The following is a 14,409-nucleotide window of genomic DNA, read 5'->3' as shown; positions in this document are numbered from 1 at the left end:
CAAAATGTTGTTTTGTGAGAACACTTCTTATTCGTGTGACCCTACAGGTCTGTGGGTTCAGGTTCTGTCAATGCCATGGATATATTCAAATTTTTGTTCTGGCATTAGATTTTTAATTAGATGTATTCTCACACTTAATGGGATGCTAATGACGTAATGAAATATTTGGAAATGTGAATAATTTCACAAATGCTGACAAACATCGCACTCTCACCTGAAGAGAAATAACTCAACACCATGACGGCCATGTTTCAGTGATTGCATTCGGTAACCTTTTGGTTTGATTTACTTGTACAACTGCAATCTTTGGGGATAACTAAATGAAGCATATGGTTAAAATGCTGAAAGGATTCACTATGTTTGTCAGCTCAATAAGACTGAATATTTAGGTGCAATCAAAATTATGTTTTAAATAATTTTAGTTGGATGAAACCAGCTTAACGAACTGTTATCTACATCTCCGTTCCTAACACACTGGTTCGTTTTTCAGTTTATACAGGTTGTAGGTCACATTAAAGGGGATTTTCAAGTGTTTCGCGCCACAAACACCAGACTAGGATTGTCCACGTTGATTTTTATTGTATATTCCCAACCTGACTCACTGATAGGGTTCATGTTCTTTCTGAATAGCAAAAAAAAAAGCTCCGCTGTCTGTCAACCAAACACACACACTGAACATGTAATTCTTGTCACTGACTGATACTTTCTGGTTTCCGTGGCTTCTCGACAGCCCTCAGCGCCGTGCCTAAATAAATGTGGAGCCGGGTTTTTGGAAACTTCGCAGCAATTTACGGAGGGAGAGTCGTTCTTGTCAATCACCTGATGCATCTGCATGAGGTGCTACTGCACCGACTCCGGTGGGCTGCTCCGCCGTCCCCTCTGTCCTGTTACATAACAGTAGGAGAGACAGCGACCAGGAGCCAAACATCTACAGCAGCTGTGTGCTATGGGGCCCCGTTTGTAAAGTTACACAGTAAACAATTGACACCTACAACTTGGATTATTACTTGGGTTAGACTGTCATAAGAGAAAAAAATGGATTCACTTTTCAGTCATATTTGCATTATATTATTCATTCACTTAGAAATGTAACAGTCTCAAACTAAATATTTAGTATGAAGCTTAATATTTATGCTCTGAACTAAATAATTTGTTCACTAAATCTTTAGTTTTAGCTAGATGTTTAGTTAGCAAGCTAAATATTCAGTTTACAAAGGAAATATTTAACTAAATATTTAACTTGAAGCTAAACATTTAGCTCAGATGAAGTCTTTAGTCTAAGTATTAAGTTTGAGCTAAATATTTCGTTTGGAACGACATATTTAGATTGAGCTAAATAGCTTGCTAACTTACTATTTGGCTATCCAAATATAAATTCTATAAATATAAATTGTAAGGGAAAGACGTTTTAAGTTTTTAATGACTTGACAACCCAATCACACTGAGCTAAAACATCAAATCTGAGCAGCTGGAACCAAGTTGGTCTGAGTCTGATTACCACTGTGAGTCTCAGGGTTGATTTGAAACCAGACCTGAGGTTTGATCGAGAAGGAATAAGGAAAATGGGGCAAAAGGAAGGAGGGGGTTCAGGGAAAAACATGAGCAACGTGGGAAGAACTCAGCCTGAATGATAAAGTGAAAAAAACTCACAAAGCAAATGATGGAATTTTTTTTTAATAGTTTTAAATATATTGGGGCAATAAAGCCACCCCATTTAGACACAATGGAAACAAGAAGACATTTCTGAAAAATAAACTACTTTGAATTTTTTTTTTTTTTTTTTTTTGTACATCAATGGAATCTGAAATTCTGAATTAAATTACATTAGGTGGCTTTGAAACAACAGCAGTGGGGAGCAGGGGTAGTATTTGTACACATGTTCCTACTTTACCGTGAACTCTGCTGACGGCGCAGCGGTCCGTCCAAAACCGGGGACAAAGCTAAACTTAATCTACGAGGAGAAGAGGAGAGAATAACAGAACATGTGGCTCTGACAGAAAGTCAGCAGGTAGTTCATCAAAAGTGTTCTCAGTGTTCGCTGGGACAGCGTCTGGCATGCTTCGCTTTATTAAAAGATCAGTGCTTTCATCTGTGCTGTCACCTGTTAGCATCGCTCACAGTAGCATCAGGAGTTTCATTTCTTAAGAATCCGCGTCTGCGGATCGCTTTGTCTTCAAGACCGGTTTATCCAAGAACAACATTCTCTTTACTTTCATTAAAAAGAAGAGCTTTGGTGAGCAAAGTAGTTTGTTATCTCTGTATGTTGGCTTTCTTTCAAAAGAAATGGCCTGGTTACATAAAATAACCAGCAACTAAGACTGGGATTTATCCATATTCATATTTCTTTTCTGTTTCCGATACTGATCTGTCTCACATTTAGGAACAAGCATTTGCTGGTACAGATTAGAGTTTTCATGATGCTAAAATTTCAAACTCGATACAGACGGCAAGAAAAATGTAATACCTAATATAATTTTCAGAAATTGTATTAGGAAATATTTTTTTTAGATTTTTTTCTAATATAGAGCAAAAAAAATCAAGGATCAACTACTAACTATATTTTCATTGCCATAACTGGAGCAATGCCAACAACTTCTGAAGAAGCTATGAGTCTTTATGTATTACTAGCAACTTTTAAATTAATATGAAAATCTGAATAAATTTAGACCGACATGTTCAACAAATCGAGAACAACTTAAAGTAACTAGTCCCCAAATCCACATTTGTTTTTGCTGATATATTGTCTGAATATGTGCTTCAGACAATATCTTTATGTTTCTGTGCAAACTTGGTTTAATTATGCAATATTTAGCCCAAAAACAATCTCAGTGCCGCCCTCTTTTGGCTGAACGGTGGCTACTGCAGGTGAATTTTCCTATTGCTTACAGTTTGGTTGACGCCTGTGTTGCATTCCCAGTTCACGTTTAAAATCTCACTCAGTTACGCCCCCTGGGGGCGAGTCCGGAGTCAGGATTGCGAGAGTGTCTAGCATTGATTAATATCCTTATGTGTGCGATTCATTTGCGATGTAGATGAGGAGTGATATAAAGGTCTGCTCTGACTGGTGGTAGTTTGTGCTCATCAACAGTCATCAGAGGAGATGTTGTCATCTTATTGAGGCGTTGGGAGCGGCTATGTAGGCAACGGTTTGGGAAATAGTAAGTTGATTTTACAGAAGAGCTGTGGATTCAACGCTTTTGAATGACAAACTTTACTTTTGATAAGTTTGTCGAGGCCGCTGTACACAATTGTGCGCATTGCGGACAGCGGCTACAAATAAACACGTTGCTAATGCCGTAAACAAACTGGTGTGACGTGAGAAAAAGTGTTTTACATTGTAGTTTTGTGAATTACGGCAGTTTTGATACGGCTGAAAAGACACTTTAACCTCAAAACTTTTTACTGAAAAATGTGAGTTTTTCTAAGTTGCTTGCATTTGAGCAATTTTATGGTCAACAGAAGTGCAGATACTGGGAATTATAATGTGCTGGCTAATTTCTGTACAGTTCCTAGTTACAGTTCCTGTAGCTACAGTAGGTTCCTGTTCTGTAAGTTTTTGGGAGATTTACAGAAAGAATTGTTTTGCTGCTTTATAAACAGCGATTTGCATTGGACGATGTTCAATTTCATATTGCTTTATCTGCGCTCTAAGCAGCTATTGTCTGAAGCAAAAACGGACTGACAGAGAGAACTGCAGCAGTCAAAATAGTCTCTGTTAATTTCATGTATTTTGTTTTTTGATTTTTTTGTCCTACATTTGTAAACATTTTAGAACAGAAACAATATATGAACCCCATTCTCTACACACTCGTTCTTTAAGCTGAATTCTATGATTTTGACATCTGTACATTTTCTCATGTGAAAACTGGATAACAAGATGCAAAAAAAAAACAAAAATAAATATAAACACAAAGAAATCGAGGTCACAGACCTTAAGAGAAGGTCGGGGGGAGAGAGAGAGAGAGAGCGAAGGGGAAGACCGTTAACCAGAAGAAAACCTGTAAATGCTGTGATGTCATTCTCCAAGGTGACACCTCTGGACCTGTTAAAGTTTCCACCCTACACACACACACACACACACACACACACACACACACCTTCACATGCATGTTTGCTGAACAGGTTCAGAGGTACGTGTTGTGAAAAAGGAGGCCCAGACATCCAGAGAGAATGTTTGTGGAACTGGGTGGGTCCATGGGCGTGTGTGTGTGTGTGTGGGTGTGTGTGTGTGTGTGGGTGTGTGCGTGCGTGTGTGCGTGTGTGGGTGTATGTGGGTGTGTGTGTGTGTCCTGCAGGCCCTGTGCAGCAGCCGTCCGTGGATGAAAACAGAAGCGTGTCACCGGTAGTCAAGAGTGATGGTGAAGTCATGGGTGTTTTTCCAGAAAGTCCTGCGTTTGTGTGGACGTGTATTTTTGGGCCGTATGAATCAGCAGTGTGTCGCTGCTGCTTTCCAATTTGTCCGTAAAACCTGCTGTCAACTTTTTTTTTTCTCTTACCTTGTAAAGATTTTGAGGAGTTGATGGGCGCCAGTCGTAAGGATTGCCTTATATCCTTTACCTCGACCACCCCGGTCGAGGTGAACACTAACTGTGTTTCCATTACAAATGTGCCCTAAATTATTTCAGTATTCTGCTAATCTAAAAAAAAAACAATTTTGCAATCACAGTTTTTCCATTAAGTAAGAAACACAATTAAAATCACACGTCAATAAGTTTGTTCACACAATAAGACCGTAAAAATCTCCTGTAAATGCCGTGCTTCCTGTCGTCGTCTTCTTTGTGGTTTGTGCCAGTGGTAACTTTCGGTCGTTGATCATGTGACTCGTTTGATGCAAAAAAAAGTGTTCCCATTGCAATTTTGCTAAACTACCGTATTTTTCGGACTATGAGCCGCTACTTTTTTCCCACACTTTGAGCCAGGCGGTTTATAACCCGGTGTGGCTTATTTATGTACGTTTTCAGTTTATTAAAAACACTTTGTGGGTGCGGCTTATGGCTCTATAGTCCGGAAAATATGGTAATTTCAATAAGGCCGAAAAAATCTCCTCCTGGTACCATTTTTTTTTTTTTTATGGAAAAACAAGTTTTTTAAAAAACTGCCGTGTGTCCATTAAATTAATTTATTTTCTAAATGCCAAATTGCGGAATTATATGGTCAATGGAAACGCAGCAAGTGAAACTATCTAGAAGGAACTACGCTTTGTGCAAAGACGCAGCAAAAATACCTTTTAAAGCCAAGTGATGAAAGTTAAAGGTCCAGATTCTCCAGAGGAAAATAAACATTTATCCAAGGAACGTCGTAAATGATCTTGTTTCGTAGGACAAACCAGTCCAAACTTTGCAGAACGTAGTTTTCAGTGTGAGCTTAAAAAAATTTTACATTTTGTAAAAACAATGATTGAGTATTTTGATCATCTTGATTTAAGTATTGAGTTTCTTTACTGGTACTTTTATGGTGGGAAATATCTACACTGGGGAACCACAACATATAGACACAAACATAGGTACATAGGTCAATGGTCGTCAATTTTCAGCACATTGTTATTGACCAAATTTATTTTTGTAATCTCAAAATATACAGAATATGTAGAGTATTGATAAATATTAGTTATAAGCCATACTGTCATGGTTTGAGTCTTCTGTGTGTTTTATTTTGAGTGTCTTTGTCTCCGAGTCTCCGTGTTGTCCTGTCTCCCCTCGATTACTCCCAGGTGTGTCTCGTTCCCTGATTACCTCCTGTGTACATTGAGAAAGCGACTATGAAAGATCCGCTTCTCAGCAGAGTGTGGAGCTACACCATGAATGGGTGGCCAAATTATGTGCAGGATGAAACACTTAAACCTTATTTCATTCGCAGACAGGAACTGTCAGCAGAACAAGGATGTGTTCTTTGGGGACAACGTGTTATCATCCCACCAAGTTACCGACAGAAAGTGCTGAAAGACCTGCATCATGAACATCCAGGCATATGTCGTATGAAAGCTCTCGCCCGCAGTTACCTGTGGTGGCCAGGGTGTGACGGTGACATACAAGAACTGGTCCAAAGCTGTCAAATCTGTCAAGCTGTGCAGAAGTTGCCAGCGGTTGCACCACTCCACCCGTGGAAATGGCCTGAAAGAGCGTGGCAACGGATTCACATTGACTTCGCTGAAAAGGACAAACACTATTTCTTAGTGGTCATTGACAGTCATTCAAAATGGTTGGAAGTATTCCCAATGACATCCATCACGTCACACAATACCATTGAAATCTTGAGAAGGTTATTCTCTTCATATGGACTTCCAGAAGAACTTGTTTCAGACAATGGACCTCAGCTGGTGTCACAAGAATTCCGCCAGTTTTTGGAGTTAAACGGGATCCGTCACACAGCTGTTCCTGCATATCACCCTGCATCAAATGGAGCAGCAGAGAGGTCAGTACAAATCCTGAAACGATCTTTGATGAAAAATGTACTGGAGACAGATGGGAAGGCCACATTGCCACTCAGTCATCGATTGGCAAACTTCCTTATCATGTATCGCAGTACACCGCACACCGTGACAGGTTGCACACCAGCAGACCTATTCCTGAAACGTCAGATCCAAACCCGTTTCAGTCTTCTCAAACCTGAACTTGCCCAACACATTAAACAGGGGCAGTTCAAGCAAAAGCGACATCATGATCGCAGAGCTCCATTTTTGCGCGTTTTTTCAGAAGGAGAGACTGTTCGTGTCCGAAATTTCAGAGGAGGGTTTGTGAAGTGGACCTGTGGAACAGTTCTGAAGAAGTTGGGAAGCGTCACTTATCGGATACAAGACGGACAGAGAACGCGCACCATACATGTCGACCACATGTTACCATGGAAACAAGATGTGGAGAAATCTCCAGTTATGTCTTCCCAAGTGCTCGTGGAGGAACCCGAAGAGATCAGAGACTGTGTTGTTCCAGGAAGTCCGAGAGGAACCCTGACAGCATCACCTTTGCCTGCTGAATCACCTGGGCAGACAACAGAAGAACCCTCGGTATCAACCCCTAAAACAACCCAAAGCCCATCAGCGGAGAAAAGATACCCTGTGAGGCACAGAGTTCCTCCAAAGAGATTGAATCTTTGAAAATGTATAAAGTATGATTTAGTTACTGCTAGTTGATTTTTGAGGTAATAAAGCATTAAGTGCAGCCTAAATTGTTAAATTCTTAGTGAAGGCCATAGGGAATTTATTTACTGTTATTATGCATTTTTTCCTACATATTAGTTGCAGTAGAAATCTAAAAGGGGAGGAATGTAATAGAGTGGTTTGTTACCCCTAGTGGTAGAAATACAGATATACCTGTTCTAGGTATAGTTCTTAGTAGGCCAACTTATTAGGGGGGGTTAGTCAGAAAAACCTGTACTGTAGTAGCTGTTCTGTTCCTGCGTTCCACCATTAAAAAGACTTTGTTTCCACATTCCCTCTGCTTGTTCTTTCCAACCCAAGAATATCACAACTGGCGACGTGTCTCTGTCGGATCCTCGTCGTGTTTGTCCAGTTACCCGTTACGTTTTGAGAGCTTTTGCATCCGCTCTTTGTGCCGTCTGGACTTTTGTGGATTACTTTTCATCATTGAATTCATCATCATTCATCCTACCTGGGTCTCAGCGTCTGCCTCCACCACCACTCACCACATTAACACATACAACAATATTAATATCGGATGTCGATGTTGGCTTAAATTTTCAGACTGGTGTGTCCCTAAACTACACTGACCGTGTCTCCGGTTATATCTGGTGACACACAATAAAGGCTATTGTTTTATAGGATTTTTTAAATCATACCTTGTTGTGGGGCCTAATAAATAAATAAAAATCTCAAAAATGTGTCATATGTCTTTCTGTTTCTCCTTTTCCAATACACCAAAATAAATCATGACTTTTCTTCTAGAAGTTACCTGGTTAGTCAGCGGAGTCCATCTGTATCTATGTCAAGCTCAGAATAAGTCAAAGTTTTCTGTGAAGGCCTCAGAGCTTTGTTAGAGAACTTTGGTAAACAAGCAACATCACAAAAACTAAGGAACACAGCAGATAGAGGACGTTGTACAGGTTTAAAGACGGTTAGATTATAAAACATTAAGTCTAACAAGACAGAGCTGTTCATCTAAACTGACAGGCTGGCCAAGAGGATCGTTATTCCTGGAAGTATATCTGTCAAGAGTCTGGGGCAAATGTTCACCGTCCACCAGGACAACCATAAAGCATGCTGCTAGACGCACAATAGAAACGTTTGGATCAAAGCCTATTCATGTCAAGGTGCAGACATAAATCCAGTTGTGCGTTTTTTGCCAAGACTTGAAAGTTTCTGATCTTTTTGTCTGAGCTGTATTGCAAAGAAGAAGAGACAGAAACATTGGTCTCTCCCCCGACATCGACAAATGGGAATGCAGTGGAAATCGTGAACTCGAGTGGCTGAATGCAAACGCCCACGCCATTTTTCTGATTTCTACTTATGAAACCATTTCTTCTGCTACTACAGTTGGTTCATTGTTAGTTATGAAGACATATAGATCATACATGATAACTTTTCCATCCTCCACAATTTTTAGTCTGAAACAAATGTCTCCCCAAACAAATCGGACTTTCTAGACAAATTAACTAGAGTTTGATGTAGGGCTGGAGTTTTTTCACTAGGTGCCATAAAAGTATGTAATCGGAATGCTTAAGGCAAGCACTGGAAAAGAATTTCAACACAGTATTTCTGATTATCTACAAGAATGTTTAAACTGAACATCTGTGGCGTCGAAACTAAAGGTGCAGAAAAAGAAAATATAATGCAAATCGTGTTACGTATCCACTCGGTCACCAAAGAAGACCTTCTCGCCTGCTGTGTGTGTTTTGAGTAATTATTTTGTATTTATGAAAAAGCCAGGCAGCAAATGTACTTGTTGTTTAAATATAAACTGATGGAGTCTTGTAGAATCATTGTAATTAAATATTCTATTTGTTTACACTAGCTGCGTTTCTGTTGGCGTGAAAATAAATACGATTTATGGAAATGCCAATTTAGAAAAAAAAACCTTCTAGTTTTTCAATAAAAAGCTTTGGTGCTAGGATGAGGTGGTTTTTTTGGACGTATTATAATTGGTTTGTATCGCAAAACTGCAAAGTAAACAATTTTTGCGCATCACACGATCAACAACTGGAGGTCATCACTGGAGCAAACTATGGGGAAAAGGACGGTTTGTCTACTTAGTTTGTAAACAAACTTATTCACGAGTAATTTTGTGTGTCTTCTTCAATGGAAACACCGAAACTGCAAAATAGTTTTTTCGACATCAGTGGAATACAGAGAAAGTTTTGCACACGTTTGCAATGGAAACGCAGCTTCCGCCTTTTCCTCCCTTCAGTCACATCATTCAAACAAAAATATCCAAACCGTTTGAAAAGAAAAACTGATTTCTCAATTTAAAATCGGGACCCTAAAAAAATAATGAAAACAAATCGCTACACTAAAAGATTAGCAACCCAGTACCAATAAAACAAACAAAAAACAAAAAAAACAATGAATTCTAGATGCGTAATTCATTTTTCCCAGCAGGGAAATGAGGAATGATGTTTATTGGGTGCTGGATGTGTGAGCCTCTAAGCCGCGGGCCTCCCTTGTTGTGCTGGCATGGCTCCTCCAGCAGGCTGCCTGTAAAGCTGTCAGTAGAGACCACAGATCCCTGAGGGACGCACCCACCGAACTCACAAGACCAGAGGCACAGCATCGCCCGTTTTGGGCGCGTTCTCCAAAAAAATAAAAAAAATTCTGGGCCTGTATGCTGCAGGTAATGTTAAAAAAAAACAACCCAGTTTATCAGGAAGCAGAGCAGAAAGCCAGGATTATAGGGTCATTACCTTTTCTATGATGCTCTCTGGCAGGTCGTATTTCTCCCAGCATATAATTGTACCGCCTGCAGCTAATTATTTGCGTAAACCCAAACAGGCTACTGCTGCCGGGTTTTATAGGATGTATTAGTTATTTTAAATTACGCTGCGCACAGCAGGGAAAGAGTAGCGAGTTGTAAAAGAAAATAAAAGGCTGACTCTTTGTGGGTGATTGTGATGGTTTAGTGCCACACAAGCATTGGGACTCGTAAAAAAAACAAACAATAATCTTTACCTGAATAACGCATCAAAATACGGCTTCGTGTTTTAACAAAGGCCACCAAAACGCAGATAAATAAGTAGGACTGCAACGATGCAGTCGATTATTCCATCAAAAATTGGCACAGTCTACAGTTAGCAACTTCAATCTTTTCTTATACAATATTAGAAATATATTAAAAGATGCAATAAACAAATAATACATTTCCCTTTTTAAATAAGAAAAACTTTCTCTCTTTTTTTTTTGCCTAAAATACAACAACATTCCTGTAGAGAACACTTAATGCAGCTAAAAAGAAAAAAAAAAAAAAACACAGCTCAGCTCTTTCTGCTCCACTTAACATCAATACAGTTTAGGGCTGATCTGTTGATTATTCTTTGGATGAACTAATTAATAACAGGGCAGCAAAAGATGCTTTATAAATGAGTTTTTAACAGAATTCAAACTGAAACTAAAACGATGCCAGAGGAACTCTGGGTCAAACATAATCAGATAAAAGTTTTTTCTTTGTCTTGAACTGAAAACATATCTATGTTCTTGTACAGTATTGACTGAATTACGGCTCTGAGTTTTCTCTCAGCAATTGGCATGTTTTAGCTTCGGTATACTCCAGTTAACGATGAATTAATTACTAAATTTAAAGGTTGTTATAAGTCTTTTTAATACGACAGACGAGCCTCATTGGAACATATATGAACTGTTTTTTTTTTCAGTGAAATCATATTTATTGTTTACGTTTTTTGTCAGTTTCAGCGTTTCAAAGTAAACTGAAATTTTCTAAACTTTTAAATGATTTTGAGTTTTTTTTTTCTTTTTCGTGAAAGTTCTACTTTAGGGTGATGACAGCGAACATGTGGACATTTTGTAAGACAGATTCTGCAACTTTTAATTTCCACCTGGTGGATTCTAGTGAAAAAGAGCAAAAAACTTTTAGTCCTAAATATAGAATTTTTTCTGGTGTTATGATTATGTTCTGTAAAAAAAGAAAAAGTGCATACTTTGTGTCTTGTCCAAATAAGATAATTCCCTTTATTTTTACACCATTAATCATTTTGTCACTGCACCTTTTCCACAAAGAGAACATCTCATTTGGCCCGGGCTGTGTGTATGTACCTTGACATATAAAAACATTTGCACGAATAAAATCGCATTAGAAGAGGGCTGCAGATTGCAGGAAGGTTCTTGGTTTTCAGACTGCGGTTTTTGCTCCAGAGCTGTGCTGAAGTCAGATAGACAGTCGGCAGGCCTGTGAGCAGAACCACCGCGGAGCAGCAAACCTCTGCCAACCAGACTGGACCTGCGGCTCGCTGCCTGGCATCGGCCGCGCGCAGGACTGAAAGACCAGCGGCGGCTTCTTTTCACGTAGCTTTCACCGTGAGACGTTAGCGCTCATTACTTCTGTCCAGGTATGTCTCCCAGTTTTGTTTTGACTCTGTGGTCCAGCGTCAGGTGGACTTTTCCATTAAGTGTGACTTATTCAAGTCATCAACAGCAGCATAAGAAACAAACTCACCTCTTCGCTGAAGTTTTGGCCCATTTATGAAAATGTACCATCATCACAAATATGAGCACTTTTATTTTTTACCTCCTAATGTGACGTACAAACAGAAAACTACTAGTTTCCAACATTTTCTACCTGACAGCAGTGCCTTTGAAGGCCTCGTCTTAAAGAGGTAGTGTCAGATATTTTCCAGGTACATATTGACATTTTATAGGCACAATCATGTAACTATGTTACCTTCTGATGTTATATGACTTAACCCTATAACGCCAAACGTATCATATGTGATACATGAGTTTTTGAGACCTCCAAATGAGCAGTGTGACTTTTTTTTCCCTAAAAAACCCGATGTATACAATTAGACACATGTAGTGCACTGATAATCCAACAGGGGGTAGTAACTTTCTCGCCAGAGGCCTTTCCACTGATACTACAAGACTGCCATGGCAAAGGACTGGGACACATGCGTTTTCAGCAGGAAAACTTTGCCAATTTTAGAAGGTTAAGGTAAGAAAAAAAAAATTGTTTTGGGGTGAACTATCAATAGGAACACTTACTGAGTTGATGCAATGTAAAATTACTTAGTATTTTATCATAATTTTTTTGTAAAACCGTGTTGAAAAGTGATGTATCAAATTTGATACAGTGGGTCAGTTAACTTGAAAAATCAGTCAATTGTCTTTTATTGTACTTCATGTATTTTACATGTATTTCAAGCAATGTACAGTCTTTTTTCATATAAACTAATGACATGTTTGCATGTTCATAATTTGGTACCTTTATAGCTTAAAAATAGATATGCAACTTGCACCTTTTGCTTATTTTCATTGAAAACTGACCAATTCAAAGATAAAATAAACTCTGTTTTTTGTGCCTGTGTGTTTTTTTAGATGGCAAAGACATACACTGTTGAAGAAATTCTGAATATGATTATGGATGGGAATTCAAGTGACATTGAGCAGCTAGGGGAGGATGAGGATGAGGATGAGGAATGGACTCCTGCAAGGATTGAGGAACACCCAGATAGCGGCGATGATGACCACCTGAAGAATGTCACGCTGTTGACAAAATCATGGTGCCTTTCAAAGGAAAATCACATCTACAGTGCTACATGCCAGGAAAACCTCACAAGTGGGGGTTCAAGATGTGGGGATGTGGTGGGCAAAGTGGCTATCTATATGACTTTGATGTGTGCCAAAGGGGAGGAAATCTTGACCAAGAGAAATCTGATGTTGGTGCTACAGGAGATGTTGTCCTGAAAATGACCTCAACCCTTCCAGCAGGAAAGAATCACAAAGTTTTTGCTGACAATTTCTTTACGTCAGTTCCATTGGTAGAGCACTTGAAACAAAGAGGAATCTACTACATAGGCACAGTCCGAATGAACAGGGTGAAGAATTGCCAACTGATGGATGAGAAAAAACTGAAGAAAAACGGAAGAGGGTCACTGGATTTCAGAGTAAACCAGGAAAACAACATCATTGTGAGATGGTATGACAACAAAGCTGTGAACCTGCTCTCTTCTTTTGTTGGTGTTGAACCACTGGGCAGTGTGAAGTGTTGGGATTGAAAAGCCAAAACCCACATAATGGTTCCCAGACCGGCCATTGTTGACACTTACAACAGGTTCATGGGAGGCATTGACCTTCTTGATATGCTTTCTGCACTGTACAAGTACAGCTTCAGATCCCGAAGATGGTACATCTACATTTGGTGGCACACCATCACAGTGGCAGTAATCAATGCATGGATCCGCTACAGAAGAAATCTGGAGAAACTGCATCCCAGGCAGAAACACCTGCCCCTGCGAAGGTTTCAGGCCTCTGTTGCCACTGCCCTCACAAGTGCACGAAAGGTCAAAAAGTGTGGCAGACCTTTGTCCTCTCCGGAAGCAACGCCAACCCCTCCTAGGAGGAGGAAAACCACTGAGTTGCCCCCTGATGTGAGAAAGGATGGCCTCAATCATTTCCCAACATGGGAAACCCGACAGAGATGCAAGCACTGTGTGGGCCACTTTGCCCATGTGTTCTGTAAGAAATGCAGAGTGCATCTTTGTCTGAACAAGGACAGAAACTGTTTCCAAGCTTATCATAATGGAAAATAAAAAGGTTGTGAGCCACAATATGTCTAGAAAATAATTGAAATGTTATGTTCTCAAGACTGCCACCCTGCCAGTTCCATTGGTGGATTTGTTATTGCTGCATTGTTGTAGCACTTTTTATGTTTAGAATTAACAATTTATCTGAGTTATTTGTGTTTTATTATGTTTTTGTTTGTTCAAGAAAAAATAATCTTTGAGCATTGTGACCCGATGTATCAAATATGATACAAAATGAAACTCATATATGGAAAATGATATTTTAAAATTTTTTTTTTTGTTTGTTCAGAGGGACCAATAAAGGCTCCAGTTTCAAAGAATTGGAATTTTCTGTCAGTTATTTCATGGTGTGGGCTTTATAGGGTTAAAAGAAATTTGACTTCCTAATTTAACATCTTGAAATTGGGTCTCTGTCTCTTTAAGAAACTCCTGCTCTTTCAGAAACTCCGCCTTCAGGAAGTCATCACAACAGCACTCCTCTATAACCTTTTACCAACGTTTCTACCAGGGTTTCACTGAGAAGTAGAGCTCAGCAGATGCACAGTTCCACCAGCAGTTTGCTAATTGCTGCTGGCTAGTTTGAAGGAGCTGAAGGGGGGAAAAGCTAATCCGTAAGGCCGAAACTCAGAACCTTGGAAACTGCACCTAGGAGTACTAGGTTTTCGACCTCTCCCCAGACTTACTGAAACAGAGCCAAAAGACCCTGAGTCC

At 39.5% G+C, this 14,409-nt stretch overlaps 1 long non-coding RNA gene across 1 annotated transcript; it reads left to right on the top strand.

Annotated features, from left to right (window-relative positions):
- Positions 1–11,860: 11,860 nt before the first annotated feature.
- On the top strand, positions 11,861–14,068 carry LOC116726805 (uncharacterized). The gene is made up of 2 exons (XR_004340671.1): positions 11,861–12,107; positions 12,491–14,068. It is a non-coding gene; the product is annotated as an uncharacterized LOC116726805 (long non-coding RNA).
- Positions 14,069–14,409: the final 341 nt, after the last annotated feature.

Source organism: Xiphophorus hellerii, chromosome 10, assembly GCF_003331165.1.
Source record: "Xiphophorus hellerii strain 12219 chromosome 10, Xiphophorus_hellerii-4.1, whole genome shotgun sequence".
Lineage (NCBI taxonomy): Eukaryota > Metazoa > Chordata > Actinopteri > Cyprinodontiformes > Poeciliidae > Xiphophorus > Xiphophorus hellerii.
Note: the sequence above shows the minus strand (reverse complement) of the source record. Positions and strands in the feature narration are given on the sequence as shown.